Raw genomic sequence first — 23,394 nt, forward strand, 5'->3', positions numbered from 1 at the left:
ATGTGATGCATCTTTAATTAGGAAAATCCTGGTAGCGGCAGCTGGACCAGAAACTCCACAGGCAGGCAGAGCTTCAGGGTCTCAGGTGAGCTCTTATTGGCTGGCTGTAAGTTCAGGAGGAACCATGTGAAATATATCTATGTATATATATATATATATATATATATGTGTGTGTGTGTGTGTGTGTGTGTGTGTGTGTGTATATAACTTTTTGAGGAGACTAGGTTAATGTTTAACGAATGCACTTTTTTATTCGTTGCAGAAAACTCTGGACGTTTATGAGCCACTGTTAAAAACAGAGGAGATTCATTTGCTGGTTTGATTTAAGGCGGTTTACTTTGCTTCCATCTTGCACCGACTCATTGTGTTACCTGTAGGAAACACCAAGTCTGTCAAGAGAGCAGAGAGGAGAAAAAGCAGCTGGAGCTGAAGAGTCTTGGGTGAGGTCTGACAATTATGCAGTCATCAAGTTTTTTACTCTTTGAGGTACATGAAGGTGACAATTACACACATTTAGAATGCTGGTCTGAATAACTTTTTGGTTAAATAGTCTACCCTGATATGTCTGATCATGCATTTTCTGTATTTGCAGATGCAAAACACAATAATATTATTGTCATGCAGCCAGTGAATGGGAGACATTAAAATGGGTCTCATGGTCTTTATACAATTAGAAAATATCCATATTTTGGGCAAGCTATGTAAGCAAATCCATACTGAGTAATGCGAACATGTTGCAGAATCAGACTCTATACTATATGTGTGTGTGTGAGTCAGAGTACATGAGCGGTGCGGAGCTGGAGTGAGCGAGGAGCGGTGCGTCGTTATTTAACGCGGTGCGGGTTTCTTTATTGCCGTTCCATCGCTCCGGTGCGGACCGAGTGGTGAATTACCCCTGCTCCCTGCTTATATATACAGTACAGGCCAAAAGTTTGGACACACCTTCTCATTCAATGTGTTTTCTTTATTTTCATCACTATTTACATTGTAGATTCTCACTGTAGGAATCAAAACTATGAATGAACACGTGGAGTTATGTACTTAACAAAAAACTGAAAACATGTTTTATATTCTAGTTTCTTCAAAATAGCCACCCTTTGCTCTGATTACTGCTTTGCACACTCTTGGCATTCTCTGATGAGCTTCAAGAGGTAGTTACCTGAAATGGTTTTCACTTCACAGGTGTGCCTTATCAGGGTTAATTAGTGGAATTTCTTGTTTTATCAATGGGATTGGGACCATCAGTTGTGTTGTGCAGAAGTCAGGTTACTACACAGCCGACAGCCCTATTGGACAACTGTTAAAATTCATATTATGGCAAGAACCAATCAGCTAACTAAAGAAAAACGAGTGGCCATCATTACTTTAAGAAATGAAGGTCAGTCAGTCCGGAAAATTGCAAAAACTTTAAATGTGTCCCCAAGTGGAGTCGCAAAAACCATCAAGTGCTACAACGAAACTGGCACACATGAGGACCGACCCAGGAAAGGAAGACCAAGAGTCACCTCTGCTTCTGAGGACAAGTTCATCCGAGTCACCAGCCTCAGAAATCGCAGGTTAACAGCAGCTCAGGTCAGAGACCAGATAAATGCCACACAGAGTTCTAGCAGCAGACCCATCTCTAGAACAACTGTTAAGAGGAGACTGCGCCAATCAGGCCTTCATGGTCAAATAGCTGCTAGGAAACCACTGCTAAGGAGAGGCAACAAGCAGAAGAGATTTGTTTGGGCCAAGAAACACAAGGAATGGACATTAGACCAGTGGAAATCTGTGCTTTGGTCTGATGAGTCCAAATTTGAGGTCTTTGGTTCCACCCGTCGTGTCTTTGTGAGACGCAGAAAAGGTGAACGGATGGATTCCACATGCCTGGTTCCCACTGTGAAGCATGGAGGAGGAGGTGTGATGGTGTGAGGGTGTTTTGCTGGTGACACTGTTGGGGATTTATTCAAAATTGAAGGCACACTGAACCAGCATGGCTACCACAGCATCCTGCAGCGACATGCCATCCCATCTGGTTTGCGTTTAGTTGGACGATCATTTATTTTTCAACAGGACAATGACCCCAAACACACCTTCAGGTTGTGTAAGGGCTATTTGACCAAGAAGGAGAGTGATGGAGTGCTGCGGCAGATGACCTGGCCTCCACAGTCACCGGACCTGAACCCAATCGAGATGGTTTGGGGTGAGCTGGACCGCAGAGTGAAGTCAAAGGGGCCAACAAGTGCTAAACACCTCTGGGAACTCCTTCAAGACTGTTGGAAAACCATTTCAGGTGACTACCTCTTGAAGCTCATCGAGAGAATGCCAAGAGTGTGCAAAGCAGTAATCAGAGCAAAGGGTGGCTATTTTGAAGAAACTAGAATATAAAACATGTTTTCAGTTATTTCACCTTTTTTTGTTAAGCACATAACTCCACGTGTTCATTCATAGTTTTGATTCCTTCAGTGAGAATCTACAATGTAAATAGTCATGAAAATAAAGAAAACGCATTGAATGAGAAGGTGTGTCCAAACTTTTGGCCTGTACTGTATATATATATTCTTGCAAGTTTTGTAAGCGCTTTTTATCATCCACTTCAAACTGCCAAGTTGCTAGAAATCTATAAACTTAGCTGCCTAATCCTGAACGCTAGGCCTAGTGTTTCTCTGCCAGAGCTATCTGTCAAGAAGAAAGCCTACTGTAGTAGGCTACCAGCCACCACACCATCTATAGATATTGATTCACAACAGAGCAAGAGTGGACGTTATTCTTTTCAATAACTTGAACATCTAGGGCTCTAGTTTCCCGGCGCAGCGCGGGGTGGCGCAGTGAGGCGAACCCCGCGCAGAGCTAGTTTCGACCGGCGAAACGGCAGAGGCGGACAGTGTCCAAGTTTCGCAGGCGGAGGTTCGCCGAGATGGGAGTGGCGGCGCAGCGGGGGGAGGTGCCGACAGATTCGGCTTGGCGCAGTGACAGTTTCGTGCCAAAAGGCTTCGCCGAGGTGCGCCAAAAACTCGCCATCTGAAACCACGTCTACTTTCAGCGCAAGGCGGAGCGGAGCCGGCGCAGTCGAAGTTTGGCTGCCTGGCGCACATCACCAAAACCTCACAATCAGCACAAACGGTGCCAATCTCCTTTGATCTGACATCAGCTGTGACGGGACAGTTGATATGGAGATATATGTATGTGCTGATTGTGATCGTAGCATTGAATAGTGTTTTTTTTCGGTATTTATTGCATCGTTCATGTGCCTGACATTCCGGAAGCCTGCCTGTGAGGTTTTGGTGACGTGTCCGCACTGCTCGCCGGTCTCCGCTCCGCGCCTGTCTCCTGAGCTCCGCTCCGCCTGCGGCAATAGACCTCCATGTCAGCTGTGTAAACTTTCATTACGCCTTCACGCAGCGCATTTTAAAGGCAAGGACAGGGGCTCATTTGATTGGTTAAATGTGAATCGGCTGTGTCAAACCCACTCCACGCCTTCTCTCCTCCCCTCCGCCGGTAGGAGGGACGGCGGAGTACTTGCGCCACCGAGAACGGCGTGCCAAACTTGGAAAATCCGCCTGGCCACACCCAGTTGGCGAAGCGCATCTGCGCTATGCTCCCGCCTCGCCTGGTCTGCGAAACTAGAGCCCCTAATGTTAGACAATTGAAACTTACCTGACTGTTCTGTTTGGCCAGTAGGTGGTAATGCCATCCAAAAGCTTTATAATCCACTGTCAAGTCAGCAATTGTGTTCCGAGTCTGTAACGCTAGGCTACTATATAAATTTACTCTGTCAATTTTGTTTTCCGGGGCGGCACGGTGGTGCAGTGGTTAGCACTGTCGCCTCACAGTGAGAAGGTCCTGGGTTCGATTCCCACCCAAGGTCCTTTCTGTGTGGAGTTTGCATGTTCTCCCCGTGTCTGCGTGGGTTTCCTCCGGGCACTCCGGTTTCCTCCCACCGTCCAAAGACATGCAGGTTAGGTGAATTGGAGAAGCTAAATTGCCCCTAGGTATGACTGTGTGTGTGTGTGTGTGTGTGTGTGAATGTCAGTGTTTGTCTGTCTGCCCTGTGATGGACTGGCGACCTGTCCAGGGTGTTTCACTGCCTTCGCCCTATGTGCGCTGGGATAGGCTCCAGCACCCCCCCGCGACCCTAGTGAGGATAAGCGGTTTAGAAGATGAATGAATGAATGAATGAATTTTGTTTTCCCTCCTCATACTCTTCCAGTATAACACGCTGCTCATCCGCCGTGACACACGCTGTGTGTTTTTCCTTGTTGCTCATGTTTGTGATTGGTCAGCTGCCTCAGACTCCGCCCCTTATACGTGCGCGTTCACGGCTCTTGATGAGGCAAACCTGGATCGACTGAGTGAGTTGATAACCAGTGTCGTGATACCGGTTATCCCCGATCACCATGATCTCGATTAGTGTAGCCGGTTAGGTCTTTGAGATCCACGGAGAACTGAGCTTGCTTCGTGATACAGGCATCAGCTGTACTGCTACCGGTAGTACTAGCTAAGCTAGCTAATAAGTTGGGTGATTCAGGACTTCTCTCATAAGCGCTGGAGCTCGATGACTGAGTCAAGGTTTGTTTTATTAGTAGTGGACTGGACTGGATTATTAGTTAGACTTTTGTTTGTTAGCACCGAGGCGGGGACCTCACAGAGCACAGATCACAGACACATCACAGATTCGCCTGCGGAACAGGTAAGTTATGTGTTGTCATGCTAACGTTATCTGATGGTCTTGTTGGAATACCGGTAACTGTTAGCCTTACTGTAACCATGGTAACGTTAGCTAACGTTAACGTAGACGTCACTTGTTTTATGTTGTTGTGCAGCTTGTATGGGCGGGCTAAGTTAGCTATGGGTTAGCCTATTGTTGACTGCCTGTTCACCTATTGTACTGTAACCCAGAATCTTCATTAATAGTAATATGAGCGGAGCGATTGCAGAGCGGAGCAGTATTTAGAGGAATTGGGGTGAGCGATTCGGTGCGAGGTGCGGGCCGCAGGGGTGGTTGGAGCGGGGCGGTGCAAGCGAATTGCCGTTACTGCGTGAGTTTGGTGCGACTATTTCTTCCGCTCCGAACCGCTCACGTACTCTGGAGTGTGTGTGTGCGCACACTTGTGTGTATGACAGAGTGAAAAAGAGAGAGCAAGTTAACACATCCACAAACACACAGTTGTGTGTATTGGTCGTCTGACAAACACTTAAAAAGCATCCCTAACAATGTTTAAACCAAGCCTAAACACACACACACACACACACACACACACACACAAAAACTAGCTGTTATTGAAAAAGTCGAGAACGCCATTCCTGTTCTTTTGTTCATGATGTCCAATAACCACAATATGAAATACCCACAATAACCAACACTTCGCTCAACAAAGGTTGTAATTATTTAAATATCACATTTATTGTGTAACTGTCGCAGAGCAGAACACTTAATGCACAGTCACCTTGTGCTGAACAAAAAGCCATTTTGTTATCTTTCCCTCACATTCTTTCCGAATAGAGCTTGTTAACCGAAGCGCTTGAGACCTACAGATGTCAGCGCGGGGAGAAGAAATACAGCAAAGCGCCAATTTCTGGGATGTTTGGTGACATTGCTGGCTGCTGATACAAACCCTGCTTTCAGATGCACACTGCTTCCAACGAGGAGGCAAATTGCAGGATGCCAATTGTTTTTTTGTGGTCTTTTTTTTTTTTCCTATGCTGCAAAAATAATTACATATTCATACAAACCGGCCTGTGAAGGCTTTAGGGGAGAGAGAAAGAGTGAGACGCTTGGCATAATAACACATTATTTGGCATAATTATGCTTTCACTTGAGAATCTATATTCACACCACCGAAACATTGTGTTCGTCCTTGAATTTTGGGAAATGGATTTGTCATCTCTTTTTGCATTTTAAAAAAAATGTTAACATACTATGTATACTTTATACTGTTATATAAGGGCCGAGTTTAGATATGAATTTCTACGGCATCTATCCTTATAGTGTGTTCTTTTCCTTAAATATTGGCCAAATTGATGCTCCTAAAGAAAGAACTATGGAAAACAATGGAAAAGCACCTTTTTTTTCTTTTTTTTTTTAGCGAATTCTGCAACAGTGCAAGAGTGCTCTTCTCATATCCAAGGTGTCAAATCCAAGGAACATTTTTTTTTTCAGTTCCTCCAAGAGCCTGTTAAGTCCATACCTTTCAGCTCTTGAGAATCACAGCAGGAAGTCTGTCCAGCTGAGACGGGTCAGAGGAAATGCACAGTGAAGGGGACATTGCCAGGAGAGAATGGATTGTTTCCTCAGCATTAAAAGCTCAGTGGACGCAGGGAAACTCTCTTTGACACTACAGCTGTGAAATTAAGATGAAAAATAGGTCCAGGCAGGGAAAGTGAATTGGGGATCCTGGGCCTAGAGGCACTGAAAGAAACTGCAGAGGACATATTGGAAATGTAGGAGATGGCATTTTCTGTTTTCTGGAAACTACTTGTGACATTTCTTTTTTTTTTTTTCTTTTTTACATTTTTTGGAAATGTGGCCTGCATTTTTAACATATACACTATCCACAACTTCTCCGTGTGGCCCAGCTTTTGAATTTTTATATTGTAATTACCCATTTCTAACTCTGTTTTGCGGATTGGTACCTTTGTATTGATCTCACTACTGCCCGCTGGTGTCACAGTTTTTGCCCAATGGTAGTTTTGAATCCTGACCTTTGGGCTTGAGCTCCTGCTTCGGGCTGATAGCTTGCCCGCTGCTGCTATCAAGCCACCCTACAAGCTAGCACCTTCAACTAAAAACAAACTCAAGCTTGCAACTTACCTGTGACTGCTACCACACAGCATTTTTGTCCTGGTTGAGTTTCCTCAGTTGTGGGTTTTTCCACTTGAGAGACTGAGACACCCTGATCCTGATTGACAAGCCTAGCCTGACACCTCTCCTACCCAGCTGTATACCCTCCACATGGACTTTTACTTCAGTCCACCTCTTGGCCTGACTACCAAACAGCTTTTCTGCACCCAGGCCTACCTCCGGCCACTGGCTAGTGAGCTATCAGGCTATATAACATCAGATCCCCTCCCTCTGGTAACAGCTTGGCTGTGGCTAACACGTCCCCATGTGGAAAATGCAACCAGCGCATGCAAGAACAAGCTGTCATCTCAAGACTAAAGGAGGACATCTGCCGCCTCAAATATGAAATAAAGCTTAAAGACAACTCATCTTTAAGTTCTACAGTGTTGCCACTCCCCAAGCCAAGCAGATTTCTCTGTTGGATATGTCCATCCATGGCAATGGGGAGCAGACCCTGTTGACTGCTGCGCTCTGTTCTACAGCGAGACGACTTGGGCAAAGGTTGTCGCAAACAAGTGGCAGACGCCAGGACCTCTTAGACATAGCTGCCCACGCTGATCAGAGCCAACTCACTCCCCATCTCCCACAGTTTTGCGCTGCTTCAGTCTGGTGATGGAAACACAGACGCTCCTCCAGCACTTGTCTCCGGAGCCTCCTTGCCATCCTCCTCCCACACACTTTCCAAGCAAAGTGAACCGAAGCACATCCAAATGCCTGTCTTCCACCTCTGGTGCCCCAGTCTCCTTCACATTCGTATCCCTCTGATCCTGGTTAGTTCCATGGTGAGGAATGTTAGGGCGAAGGAGGGGAACACCTACTACTTCCCTGGCGCCTTAGAGCCTACACAAGAAATTTATGCAATTGCCTGCCCTGAAAGACACTGAAATATGGATTTTGATCTCTCGCCCAGTCCCTTCTTTGGGATGAGGCTGTAATCGCTTCTCTCATCTGCTCTCACTTCACACCTGGTTTAAGGCAGCATGCATTAAATCTTTTCATCTATTGAATCGCTGAGTTTTCTGATAGACAAAGTCCTCCATTTGCTGCTTCCTAATTTATGGACCACTCAAATCCAACACGCATTTCAACTCTGAATTCTTTGATCTTCTATCTCACATCACTCCCAAATTTGATAATATGTTAATTCTTGGTGACTGCAATATCTATACTTGTTGCCCTTCTCAAGCCATGACAGGTGAGTTTAATGACCTATATGAATCATTTGACCTAGTGTAGTCCATTAACAGCCCAACTCATGTAAAGCCCACATGCTGGGCTTAGTGTTATTATTGGGTCTTTCCCTATGCAATGTTCAGACTCGCTGTGGATTTGCCTGCTCTCTTATACTCAGCCACTCTACTCCAAGTAGATTCTCAGAAACCTATAGAATAGCACTGGACATTAACATAACTGAAGCACCACCTCCCCATCACATCAAAGATAACATTGTCTCACGATTTTGCAGTACTTGCCTAGCACAGTTGTTGCTCCTGTTAAAGACAGAAAAGCTAAATCTGTAGCTGTGCCCTGGCTAAATTGAAACAAGGGGATGTGCATAAAAGGAGAATGAAAATGGAAATGTGAAAATGGAAAAAAAAAAAAATAAATAAATAAAAAATGGAAAACTCCAAGTCTATGGAATCTTAAAGGAGCTTTTAGCCAGGTATCAGGATGCTGTTAGAAATAATTAATAATCATTTTTCAGACATCACTGCAAAAAAATGGCCTTAACTCTAGGGTTCTTTTTAGTGTCTTAAACTATGCCTCTACTCTTGCTTCTACTTCAAATTCAGGGTTAGAAGCCATCCTTCTAAAGATGTGAAGAATTGTACTATATTTTTTTTTTAACAAAATATCCTTAATTAAAAAGAAAATAAAGTATCCCACTTACTACCTCTCCACCCTGCTTCTCTGTAACATTATATTCAATCTCTCTTGTTACTGTTTCAAAAAATTGTCATGAAGACATCCACCTGCTCCCTTGACTTAGTTCCAAACAAACTTTTAAAACTTGTCGTCAGCACATTTAGCCCTGGCCTTGTATGAGCTGTGAATAGCTCCCTGAAAACTGGCCACCTTACTTTAGCTCTTAAACACGCAGTTGTTCATCTTCCCCTTAAAAAAACAAACAAACGTAGACTTGAAAGTTCTTGACAATTACAGATGCATCTTCAAACTTCTATTTCTGTCAAAAATCCTTGAAAAAGTTGTCCTCTCCCACCTGCTTTCTGTTCTGGGTCAAACAACTTCTTTGAAAAATTCCAGTCTCGTTTCACAGCTCATCATAGTAATATGTCCCCATAGTAGTGTTTTGTGTATTGTTTAATGTAGTTAAGCTATTATTTCAGTTTTAGTTTGCTAGTGTAACTTTTGTTTCCATCGACCTCATACAAACACTGAAATACTGGGTTGGCACCTCTGGCTCAGCTTTAGACTGGTTCATGTCTCATCCAACAGAAGTTATGCAGTCTGCATTGGAAGCTCAGTATCATCCTCAGCCCCCATGTCATGTGGCATCCTCCAAGGTTTTAGCTCCAATTTTGTTTTCTATTTATATGCTCCCCCTGGGCCAAATTATTAAAAAACACAGTATCTTGTTCCACTGTTACGCTGATGACACTCAGCTTTACTTCCCTCTTAAGCCAAATAACCAGAATAAATTGACAGATCCGCAACTGCCTGGAGGACATCAAACGCTGGGTAGCTCATAACGCCCTCGAGCTAAATGAAAATAAATCCAAAATCACTGTAATAAGCTCTTCATAAAGCCACCTATATCACTGACGACCTGGGCACTCTGTCCCCCTATAGAGAGCGACATGCAAAAACTCTTAGTCATATTGGACCTGATTCTAAAGTTGATGAAAAAAGTAAATTATATCGTTGAATCGAAATTCAACAACTAAGAACCAGCTCAAAAATCAAACATTTTCTCTGATCTGAAAAAAAAATTATATATGCCCTCATTTACAGCTGTCTTGAAAACTGTGATATTCTTTATTTCCGTACCACTCAGTCATGTTTGTCTCACCTTTGACTTATTCAGAATGCTTCAACAAGACTAATCAGACTTTATCTAAAAAGATAGACCCAACAACTCTAGTTTTTGCCTCCCTTCACTGGCTGCCTGTCACCTACAGATTTGAATTTAAAATCCTACTTTTTGCTTATAGAGCATTACATGGCCTTGCTCCTGCATACATCTCTGAACTCTTGTCTCCACAGCGCACTGCTAGACAGCTGAGGTCCTCTGACACTGGGCTTCTATATGTTCCCTGATCAAAGAAAAAGCTGTGAGGGGATAGAGTTTTTTTCAGTGGCTGCACAAAAACTCCCTCCCTCCTTATATCCAATCTTGTCAAACAACTGAAGACTTAAATGGAAAACTACAAGATTCACTTCTACTCGTTGGCTTTCGACTGTGACTAATCTCCAGTCTAAACTGGTTGTATGTTGTATGAGTGTGTTGGTGAGTGTGGATGGATGGTTTATGGGGAGTCTATTTGAATTTCTCATATCTTTTCCCCATTTTATCTGTAAGGGACTTTGGATCAAGTGTGTTGTGTTCAAAGCACTATATAAATAAAATTGATTTGACTTAGTTTGAGGTTTGTTATAATCATTTTAAAAAGTCAGCATGTTGTCCTCCACCAGTGGTGCATTTCTCCCCTCAAAAGTTGATTGGTCGTGACAGAAAGTCAGTCGAGCGACTCTCTCTGGACCAGAATCTGTAACAAAGATTACAAGCAGAAGTGGACATGGCTGTGTGTCCACCAACTTGTCGGCAGCTACACACCCAGTCAGACAACGCCCAACAAGGCCCCCTTTGGAGAACTTGCAAAAAACTGGTGGGAATGGCCTGGGAGGAGGTGGGCATGGCCCAATCAGTGTGAGACATTAATATGTTGTTCCTCAGCCCAGGACAAATGTTGCATATGTTACTTTTTGTGGTATGCAGCACCCACTGCCATGCCCCCTTCTGATTCAACAATCTGAAAAGTTATGCAGGTCTGCTTACCTGGTCATAGTTTTGGGATGATGTGTGAATCCTTTCTCAAGTTTTGAGCCTGTTTGTCATATGACATGCCTACTACCACACCCTTATTTGGCTAATATGTATGAAAAGCTGAAAATCACTCCACACGCTCCAAGTTTTTTGGGAAAAGTGTAAATACACAGCACTTCTATTGCAAACAATTTGAAAGAATTCATGGGCTTCGGGAATATTGTTTTGACGGACACAGAGCCTACTCAAGGATAGTATCATTGCATCATCATTCCTTATAATTCTTTATAATTAAAGTGTTCACTGATGTGATCTGAGATTCTAGGAAGACAAACTCTCCTTTGCCTGCCGTACATGTTTGTGACTTCTTGTAACGATGACAGTGGGCATTCTGAATAACACTCTCAGCAAAGTTTTTATGCCACCTTTTTTTTTTTTTTTTTTTTTTTTTAATATACTGGGTGCAGACCACATTCATAAGGCTTCATCTACAAATATTATGTGGGCAAAATAGTAAAGAGGTTTATTCCTTGAGCAGTGCTTTGAGGTATTCTTTCCTATCATTGCACATGCTTTGGGAATAGCATGACGTATACTGATTTGGTAATTTTGGTGATACAGCACTCACTATTCCTTGTACATGCCTTCAGTCAATCTGGACCTGTGTGTTGAGTCCAGTATGAAGCTCTCAATCAGGCACATGGGCTATTAAAACTTTTAAACCCCGAGCAGTTTGGAAACTGGACCGACCAAAGACATTTGAATAAATCACTTGTGCTGATGCAAACAGAGTAGCCCCTTAGGAGCAAGCTCAATGACGCTTAGACACAACAATGCACATATTTGTGCTGACACAGTAGTGAACCAGCTTTAATCTCAAAAGGCAGAAAATATCAATGCATATTTGTAATGCCTGCAATCCATGGTTCTACACATTTAGCTACCTATAAATATTTGCACTGGCAATGATTCAGGCTTTATCATATTTAAACACATTAATTCACAAGACAGCAAGTGGAGATTATATTGGTTGTTCAGGGTTTGCATAGCAAATTACCAACACACCAAGAAAAATTAGAGGGCAAATTTCATAGTTCATCTTTCTAAACTGCTGCACACCTGGCCCAGGCTTATTTGAGGAGTCAATAAGTACATAGGTAGACATGGGTTCCCTGCACCCGTGAAAACACAAATATACTTTAACAGACATCCAAGTGCATGTTGTAGTGTTATAAGTAGTTTGATAAATCTGCCTCAGATGTTTCAGCTGAAAAACAGCAACTTTCAAATGGTTAATTATCTGAGATTCATAAGACCAGTCAAAACCCTTAGTCATTCCCCACACACCAATTTTGGCTAAGTTTGCAGATGGCAGATGATCACAAACTACTTCAAAAAATTCTGATGATCTGCCTTGATGATTTGGAGAGTTTCCAAAGCATATCTTAAGTCAGGTGTTCCTTGAAATAATTTGTGAGATCTAAGAGGCATATGCATCAAATGCATCTCAGTGCATCACAACTTAGGGCTAGACTTACTAAGCCTTTTGTGTGTCTTTTCAGACGCATACGGTTTTCAGCAACATGTGTGCTATTTATTAAACAGGTGCAACTGCCTGGAAACGCAGAATGCCTGTCATCTGAAACACATGTGCCATGGCACAAGTCTCATTTCTCTCTTTTAAAGAGGATTTCACAGAGAAAATGTGCTTGATTAGACATTCTGCATGATTTACCAAAGTTCACACCATTTGCAGTAGCCATTTTGTGTGGAAGTTTGTCTGCCTCTGAATAGCAGGTATGGTGCAGGTATGTAAAGGCATATCATGTGAACTGTATAGAAATTTTAATGGCTGAAGCAGATAGAGGTTAGCTCTTAAAATAGCTTATTAGAAAATAGTCTGAAGTTTATTATCTTTTAAGAGTGCATTAGAGAATTGATACACATGGTGGATATAATATCTGACCATTTATAGGCTGACACCAAACAAAGATGGGATATTAAAAATATCTGTTAAAAAAAAAAAAAAATCGACAGGCCCACCATCACCACCACCAGGCCAACAGGGCAACAAGCTTCATGTCCAATATCTTGGACACTGCTGGGTCAAATTTGATGATGATCTTGGGAGAACGATGTATTTTTACACTCATCCAGCATCTACATGATTTGCTGACCACAGCGCCACCAACAGACCAAAAAGTCTCCAAGCTTCACAAAGCAATGTCTCAGACGCCACACATTACGCATACAAATAAATAAGTAGCTGTTGTAGTATGTTCCTCCAAAATATCCCTGTGCACTGTCAATTCATTAATCAATAATTCAGCTCCAGTGCTACAATTTTTATTATTATTATTATTATTATTATTATTATTAATATTTATTTATTTTTATTTTTACTCACTGCTTGCTTGCGGCCTTTCTGCTGCACAAACTCCAGTAAGTTTACCATTCAAGCAGCACATTTTAAGTTCTGGTCCACACACAGAACTGTGAGTAAAAGGGTATCTCACGTGCTGACTGCGTATTTACCTGCGGCCGTAGTCCATCTGACATTAACTCCACTCAGATTGTCACTGCAGATTGGCGAAAAGGTGCAGTGCAGTGTAGCCTGCAGCTTCCTTGCACGTAAATCTGACCCCCATAATGTTAAACTATATCAGTAATATTTCAGCTGCCTGTGCAGGGTATTGTCCATGCTGTGAGGGATTAATTTATGGTGCCTGCAAACACAGGGAAAAGTATGACATCATGAAATTTTGAGATGAAAGCGCTTCAGAAACTTCTGTGCAACTGAAACTGAAGGAAATACGGCTGACCGTTATTTTCTGGTGATCTGTTTCATGTGTCAGACTGCTTTGACAGAGGTACATAATACATGACTTGCGCTGTCCTTGTTGCCCGCCTCTGCAATACAATTGTACTTCTGTGGAGTTTAGCATTCTACAGTAACCATGAAATAAAAAGGCGGCTCGTGGGCTGAAGTTTTCTTCAAAACAACTCTATATCAAAAGGCATATGCACTGTTTGTTTTCTCTTTGACTTTACTGAAGAGGGTAAACATGTTGGAAGTGTTTCTTCCATTGGCCTTTAACTTTTTCCACCATCTGCTATTGCCAAAAACGCTCAAAAGCTTTAGCTCTTTTGGACTTTTTGGAAAAACAGCGCCTCCCAATGTTTTTTTTACCCTACAGCAATCAGTAATTGCATAGCAGAACAATCAAGCAGATTTCCGTCTAAAACCTTCATGGCAGCAGGCGATGCAAATTATGTGTAGAAGCCAGCAGATGCTGCCGATTGTCTGTCATGTGTTTATTTCCTTATGGTAACAATTAGAATATCTGTAAATGACAATGATTTATTTATGACAAATTGCTATATGCATCATTAAAGCTTGGTTTGGTATCTTAATTAAACTTTGGTATGGTTCAAGGCTACCTAAATACGCTAATGGTTTGTGCTAGTGCTTTGCTATTTTCATTTTAGACAAAAATGGACTTAAAAAAAAAAAAAAAAGAGGATTGCATGCTAAGGTTTGCAATGTCCAAATGAGCTATTCAAATGTAACAGGGGGGCAGCAATAAAACCAGCATCAACACACTACCATTAAATATAACCTCAGCAAACGCAAGCACCGAAATACAAAAAAAAAAAAAAAAAAAAAAAAAATACTTCACTTTAACATTCACAACCTCTGAAACTACAACCTCATTTAAAATGAACTTTTTTTTCATTAAATGCACTTGCCTTTGAAAGAATAGCTCCATTTCACACTTCATTCTAAATTCCATTACTTGAGTAAAGTATTCAATTAAACACTTTCTCCAGTATTATTCTACCAATGTATTCTGTCCTTCACTCAAGATGTTTTCCACTTTGTTTTACCAGAGCAAAGGATTTTTGTCATGCTCTTACCACTTACGACACGCTTTACACAACATCTTATGCCTGTTTACCACCACGGCAACAACGGCGAGAAAGCATCTGGCGTTCCCTGAATAGCCCTCATGCATAGAAGCCTGCGTTCCTCCTCCTGCATGTACTTAAGAAGTAGTCAGGCAAGTATTGTGATGGAAAATTCACATCAGCAACAGCATGATGTGGACAGAGAATGACAGAGAAAGATAGAGAGATTGGATGAGAGCGAGAAAGAGACATAGGCAGGAGGAGGCCAAAGAGAGACAAAGGGAGAGAGAAAAAGTCAGACAGCGAAACAGAGACATACAGAAAAACATCCCTAGCAGAGGGGAAAGAACATGAGGTCGCCGAGACTGAGAACGTGGTGTACTTTATCTTACTATGTGGGGAAAAAAAAAACAACTTTATGACATAAGTAGAATATATGGTCTTACATAACTCATAAAATATTTCCCTAAAGGTGCAACATAATATTTTAACATAAATAAATCATTACCACATAAACTTTGATACATTAGTATAATTAGTATAATTATCATAAGTAAATGAGGTTGGCAGCCTCTGCTGGCTTCTGAATTGCAAATTACTTTGCCACAAGGTGGGATTTCATGTGGAAATCTGCTTTATTACTTTATAGTACAAAGCAGGAAGAGGGTGCTGTTTTTCCAGCACAAACCGAGCTAAAGATTTTCTAAAGAGTTTCTGGAATTTGTATGTAGTGGAGGGAATGAAAGACCGATGGAAAAATGAATGCCAGAGAGAAAACAACCGCACACAGAGCGACACCAGAGGTGCTGCCACCACCAACAGGTGGTGGCAGCATTTGTGGAATATAATCATTATTTTGCAACAGAGGCTAGCAATCATCTCAACCTTGGTTTCATTTGTTTATGGTAATAATAGGGAGGTATCACAGTTAATTTGGCAATGACATATTGATGTTTGAAGCAAATGGCACCTTTAAAGGGAGAGAAAAATCGGATTTCTCCTCCAGGAATGAAGCACTACTGGCGTAACTGCTCGGTATGTGTCAGTCTGGCGTTGCCTGAAGCAGAGTGACCACAGGAGCAGGAGCGCAGATTATTCTGAGCTAGAGTATATCTGTTTTTTATGATCAATCATTACCGCAATTATATCGTATCATATCATTTTCCATGCAAAGCCTAATCGTCCAATAATTTAACAGTAATATTTTAATGGACTTTATCTAAGAAAGTTTACTCCAGTACTGTACAGTTTTTAGGTAATGGCACTTGACTTAGTATTTCCATTTTGTGAGACTTTGCAGTAATACGTTTAATGGATGAAATTATTATACTTTTTACTGCATTGTGTTTATTTGATGGCTTTGGTTACTACACAAAAAAAAAAAAAAAAAAGGTTTTACATGCAAAACAGAAAATATTATCACAACTTCAAGAACACAAATGCAAAAATGTAATTAGTTACTCCCACTCTTGCTGATAGTTTATTGAATAGATTTACAACATGAAATTTTTCTTAACGGTTAAGGCATCAATAATTAAACTCTCTATTATAGAACTATTATCCCCAGTGTGTGCTGTAAGTTTTGCTATTTAAGTACATTTTACTGCTTTTATAATTTTACTTAAGTCAACTTTTGAAAGCAGGACTTTATTTATGGACTGTTTTTTTCCATCATAGCAGCCCTACTTTTTCTCCACCACCGGTTTGGATATGTGCTATGTATCTCATCGCAGTGTAACTGGATGTGGGCAGCAATGACACCAGAAGCCTGCTTGTTCAAATGTCCATACCAGCTGGGAAAATGTGGGCTGGGAAAGTGTGTGAGTGACAGTCTCATCCCCCTTGACAACCACTGTTAAGGTGTCCTTGAGTAAGGCACTGAACCTTCAGCTGCTGCGGTGGAGTTGCTCAGCGGCCAACAGCAAAAAACTGTGATTGTGCCGGGCAGCTCTCAGTGTGAATCTGTGTAAGTGTGAAGCTGGCATGGCTGGAAAAGAGCAAGCACGCTGAGTTGACTTTCCCTGGATAACTCAAGGTTAAAAAAAGTCAACCTTTGGCAATATTGTTGATTTTTTTTTTTTTTTTTTTTTTTTGCAAGCCATGCCAATGAAGCATCTCTGAATTAAAATGAACTGAAAGAGACAAGCAGACGGAGAAACAGATGGACAGAGTGCGAATACAGTATGAGACTGTGAGAAGAAGTCTGAGAAAGAGTTCAAGAGCCGGCAGACAAACCCAGTGGCTGCAAAAGTAATAGTCTAAGTTGGTGGAGTGATAAGTCAGACAGCCCCCAAGTCTGCTGATCCACTGCCAGCATAGGCCATTTGTCAGTGCTGACTTGAAACTCCCGGTGGCCATCGTACTCTGCACTATGCAACCTTGCGCAGAGAGGATCACACTTGACAGACGAAATCATTACGGACAGTCCTGCTACTGTTAATAGCCAGCTGGTAGCGGGGCGTGTGTGTGTGGAGGTGTGTACTGTATGTGTGTGTGTGTATGCATATGGAAAAGATGGGAGGCAGTTCATAACTCTCACATAGAATGTAAAGCACGTAACGTTTTAGCATGAGTCACAGCTTAAAAGCTAAAATAAAGCACATAGTGATGTGAATGTTGGCGTGTGTGTGCATGTGTGTGTATGTGTGTGTGTGTGTGTGTGTGTGTGTGGACAAAGGAATATGAGATCATTAAAAGAACAGCTGTAAGGGCATATATAATACACATTACGCTAAACAGACCAGTGTTTCAGCATAAAAATGACAAAAAGCAATTAATAGTGCTAGAATTAGAATTTGTTATCTGTTTGGGTTTATGTGTGTGTAGACCTCTGTGACTGTACTTTTGTGCACTTAAGTGTGCGTGTGAAAGTGTGTGTCTGTGTGTTTGTGTGTGTGGATTGGTCATAAAAACAGAAATAATCAGCGCGGTGGAGATTGCACAATTTATAAAAATGTCAAAGAAAAGGAGACGAGAAGGATGAAACAAATTTTAAGAAAGTACCCTTTCATTTAATTCATTGCTCTCGTATTGTTGGAAAAACTCTTCCAATGGGCGAATGGATTTTTAGTCCACACACAACGAGACAGAATATATTAAAGATCTGGAGAGGCATGTGTGTTGAGCAGCCACCCTGATCACATAGCTATCTTTTTATCCTTGATAATGACCCAGTGATAACCGAAGTTCCTGCTATAATCATGCCGGAAAAAGATGGTAGACTTAAAAGCTGTTAAAATGTCAAGCTATATTCCAGAGCTCTAATTCTGATTCCCTTAATTAAGCTGTCTGGTGGCTAATGATGGACTGTCCAGCAGACTATTGTACTGTAGGAACTCACCCTCTGTGTTCACTCTGTCTGGATGTAGTACACGGTCAGGCTTCAAATCGAAGGCCTTATTTGCAGCTTAGTGGGTGTCATTCTTCACCAAAGACCGAGTGGCCATGGAAACCTGAACAGGCCTGAATTGAGTTCAGTCAAGTTTTGGACGGTGCTGTTGCTGAACACTTAACTGGATGTATTAGGGTTTCTGAGAGGATTTCTTTTAAGCTGCACTAGCCAGACTCTCATGTAGAGCTACAACCACCTAAAACTGCAAAGTGGTGCTTTCATGTAAAACCATTTATTTGCCAAAGTGAATTTTTAGCATTTCTAATGGCACTTCTTTTCCTGTATGAAATGACAAAAAACAAACTTTTTCCTCAAGCGAGTGACTACTAACTTTGCACAGTGAAACCATCTGGCCACACTCCAACCAGACCTTCACTTGAAGCTTCCAAACAACCGGACCAACCTGCATCTTTTGAGGAACCACATTTTCTTGGCAAAAACGGCAAGAACCATGTACTGACATGCTAACTAACAAGCGATGTCCTTATTGATTCCTTGGTTGATGTTCACATTTGCTGCTATATGTGTAACTTCAGCGCTCTCTCATTATGAATATTGTTCCTTTGTTTCATTGGGTGAGGGAGCTAATGGTAGACAGATGAACGAGCCAATTCCTCATTATGTACTTTTTGCACAGTCCCTATTCCAAGTGGTTTGAGGCCAACAGCCCAGACAGAAATTAGATCACAGTACAGCTGTGGGATACAATAGGACTGCTCCATCCAGAAAAATGTGGACACACCAAAGTCATACACAGGGTATCACAAAAAGATGCGGTTGGTAAAACACCACACTCATGTCACATTACATGATTTCTGGGTAGTGAGGTCCTCAAATTTCAAACAGTTCTTTCTCACTGCCATTTGACAACTGCCAGCATGAGAAGCTGCTTTAGGTGGAGACTGCAACCTTAACAGTATTCATTTGTGGCTTCTGTCTTGGGCATCAGTCATACGCTTGTACAATATGTTTTACGAACATGAACAGCACTCTGCCAAGACGTCTGCTAATCAAGAGACATTTCCTGTTGCAGCTGCACCTGCAATGGATCATAAATGGAAATTCTAGATTCATAAGTATGACTTTTGTCTTCAAATTGTTCTTTTCCAGAGGAGAATCTATGTTTTCAGGGAGTGTTAGTGCTTAATAATGCTCACTTGTAGCATTACACCAATGTCCACAAAACCTACCTGCCTCCCAGTCACGGTCAGCAGAGTGCATGTGGAAAATTTTACATGGCGGTATCACTGCAGACTGCAGCCAAGGTAAGGGACTTGGGATAAACAGTGCATGATCCAAGGAATGAACTTTATGAGCAATTCATCACTGGACTGACATGTAAACTCAGTTTGAGGTTGGATCTCATTTCTTTTCTGATTTCATAGATTCCTAGATTCTTTGAATACACAATTCAGTCTTTTTTAAGACTGAATTGTGTATTCAAACACACACACACACACACACACACACATACACGTTTATCTTACCAACAGGGGACTATCAGCCCAGACTGACCAAGAGGGGACCTCTATTTCTGGTCATTTTAATAAAACAAAAATAGAATAGAAAATTTTCTTTTAAGGTCTTTTACCATAATGTTACTTCAAATGTGACTTTTAATTTTTTTTAAAGAAATTGCCAAGAGGGGACCTGGATCCTTGAGTGAGGTGTACCTATCTAACAGGGGACCTCCATATAAGGCAGTGGAGCTGTCTGTACCCATTCACACTCCTAATGAGAGCTCGTTTACCACAAAGACTTTCTTGGTTTCTTTCAAGAATGGGTGATTTAACTTAAATGTTATCATTATTTAAACATTTCTCTGTGAGAAGAATCTAACAAAAATAACCAGCAAGGGAGCAAGGGAGAAATAAGAACTTAAAAAGAAAGAAAGAAAGAAAAAGAAAGAAAGAAAGAAAGAAAGAAAGAAAGAAAGAAAGAAAGAAAGAAAGAAAGAAAGAAAAACAACCAGAATGAAATTAGATTAAAATTTAAATTATTTCATTTTTGACTAACTGCTAAAAAAAACAATTTATTATCAGACTTTGACTAGACTTCTAAAACTGTGATGACAGAAGTTCCCTGTTGGCTGGTAAATACTGACAGGAGTCCCCTCTTAGATAGCATGCAGCGACCTTCACACTCCAGCATGGATGACAAGAAAAAATAAGCAAAATGAGTAGGTAAAATTACAATCTTAACTAGATAATTGTTGTTCAAATATGATTTGTTATGTTTTTTGAGGCACATTACAGAAAAAAAAGGTACTTCTACTGTTTGGAATGACAGAGGTCCCCTGTTGGCTGGGAAACACTGACAGGAGTTCCCTCTTGGATAGCATGGAGCGACAGCCACACTCCAACATGAGTTAGGAAAAAATAAATAAGTAACATGGGTAATTCTTAAGACAAAATAATCTAAACTAAACATAATTCAATCTGTGGTGTTATTCTTCAGCAAAGTTGCACCAGTAATGTTGTCATTGTTGCTTTTTTGAAATGTGGGGTGTATTGTGAAAACCATGACTTACAGTATGTAAGTATAAAGAAACTAAAATCCTTTAGTACTTAATTTGGATATCGATATTAAGGGTTTGACAGAGAACAACAATTTTACATGGAATGAGAAGGGTTGCCTGTTAGGGAAATAAACTGTTTGGCCCTTTAACTTACTACCTAATAGAGACACACAATACATAAACACTATTTTGCCACAGAGCGTTTAGAGGATATGCCATTGTTTGAAAATAGAAATACAGGTAAATCTGTTTTTGCATATGATAATCACAATTTTCTCAACTTGAGAAAACTGTGATTGGGTTTAAGTCAGAACTCAGGATTTCCAACTTCCAGTAAATTCCCAGTAAATAATTACTGAGTCCCCTCTTTGCCTGAACAAAATGACACAGGTGCCCTGTTGAATGGTATGGAGCGACGCTCACACTCCTGCATGTATGTAATTAGGACAGAAAAAGATATTATCATTGGCAATAAGCTGTCACAAAGTTGAACAAAAAACAGCATTGTTACTGTTTGATATGTTTTTGGTTTTCTAAAGATAGTTTTCCCTGCTCTATAGAGGGTGATAAATATTTTTGCCACAGAGCTTTTAGAGGATATGCCATTGTTTGCAAATAGAAATACAAGTAAATCTGTTTTTGCATATGATTAAAAAAAAAGTAAAAGTCAAACATTTTAGTGTAATAAATTCAGTAGTTTTTAACAACAGTTAAGTATTCAGTACTGATACATTTTCAAACCATGAACATTAAACTGATATTGTCATGCCTGCCTGTTAGGGAAATAAACTGTTTGGCCCTTTAGCTTACTACCTAATACAGACAACGAATACATAAACACTGCAACACTGCTAAGAGAAGCACACTAAAACATTGAACATTTGGTTTTAAGTCAGAACTTAGGATTTCCAACTTCCAGTAAATTCCCAGTAAATAATTACTGAGTCCCCTCTTTGCCTGAAAAAAATGACACAGGTGCCCTGTTGGATGGTATGGAGCGATGCTCACACTCCTGCATGTATGTAATTAGGACAGAAAAAGATGTGATCATTGGCAGTAAGCTGTCACAAAGTTGAACAGAAAGGTAATAGAGGATTTTAAAGATTTTGCCAGAGCCTTTAGTATCACAGAGTATCAGTATCAGTAACACAGAGCTCCAATATTTTCATTTCTATCAGCTCCTCAGATTAAAACTCTAAGCAAGTGGTACATCTGTTATAAAATCAGAGTATGCATGATATTACATTATCTGCTAATTCAAAGTCAAACATTTTAGTGTAATAAATTCAGTAGTGTTTAACAACAGTTAAGTATTCAGTACTGATACATTTTCAAACCATAAACATTAAACTAATATTGTCATGCCTGCCTGTTAGGGAAATAAACTGTTTGGCCCTTTAACTTACTACCTAATACAGACACAGAATACATAAACACTGCAACACTGCTAAGAGAAGCAAGATTAGTGGGTTAACAGTTGTTAACAGTTGTCAATATTATATTACCAAAACATGTCAGTAACCCTTACTGACTACTAGACTAAAGTACTAGGCTATAAGGGACCATACCCACACTTATTTTGAGCCTCAGTCTTATTTTTAATGTTTGGATTTAAAAAAAAAAAAAAAAAAAAAAAAAAAAAATATATATATATATATATATATATATATATATATATATATATATATATATATATACACACTACTCACAAAAAGTTAGGGATATTTGGCTTTTGGGTGAAATTTATGGAAAATGTAAAGTGTTCACGCTACAGTGATATTATATCATGAAAGTAGGGCATTTAAGTAGAAGCATACACTGGTGATTTCCTCATCTCAAACAATTTCTTGAAACAAAAGCCAACAACAGTGGTGGATATACCACAACAAAAAATGTCAGTGTCAATAACTTGTCATGTGCCCTTGAGCATCAATTACAGCTTGACAGCGACGTCTCATGCTGTTCACAAGTCGACTTATTGTCTGCTGAGGCATGGCATCCCACTCTTCTTGAAGGGCGGCCCTCAGGACATTGAGGTTCTGGGGTACAGAGCTCCGAGCCTCTACACGGAGACTCAGGTGATCCCATAGGTTTTCTATGGGATTCAGGTCTGAGAAAGTGCAGGCCACTCCATTTGAGGTACCCCAGTCTCCAGCAGCCGTTCCCTAATGATACAACCTCGATGAGCTGGAGCATCAAACACCTGATGTGAATTTTGCCATTAAACTCCTTGTTAGAGAACAGCAACTTGTGCAAAAAGTACTGAAACATTGAACAGTTGGACATGTGCATTCAAAAGTTTACAGAAGGTCACATTAAGTTCACCTGTAAAGGTTATGATGCATTTTAGGTTCATCCTGAAATTTCACCAGAAAGCCGAATATCCCTAACTTTTTGTGAGTAGTGTATATATATATATGTGTGTGTGTATATATATATATATATATATATACACATACAGTACAGGCCAAAAGTACAGGCCAAAAGTTTGGACACACCTTCTCATTCAATGCGTTTTCTTTATTTTCATGACTATTTACATTGTAGATTCTCACTGAAGGCATCAAAACTATGAATGAACACATGTGGAGTTATGTACTTAACAAAAAAAGGTGAAATAACTGAAAACATGTTTTATATTCTAGTTTCTTCAAAATAGCCACCCTTTGCTCTGATTACTGCTTTGCACACTCTTGGCATTCTCTCCATGAGCTTCAAGAGGTAGTCACCTGAAATGGTTTTCCAACAGT

The sequence above is a fragment of the Myripristis murdjan genome, chromosome 4 (assembly GCF_902150065.1).
Source record: "Myripristis murdjan chromosome 4, fMyrMur1.1, whole genome shotgun sequence".
Taxonomy (NCBI): domain Eukaryota; kingdom Metazoa; phylum Chordata; class Actinopteri; order Holocentriformes; family Holocentridae; genus Myripristis; species Myripristis murdjan.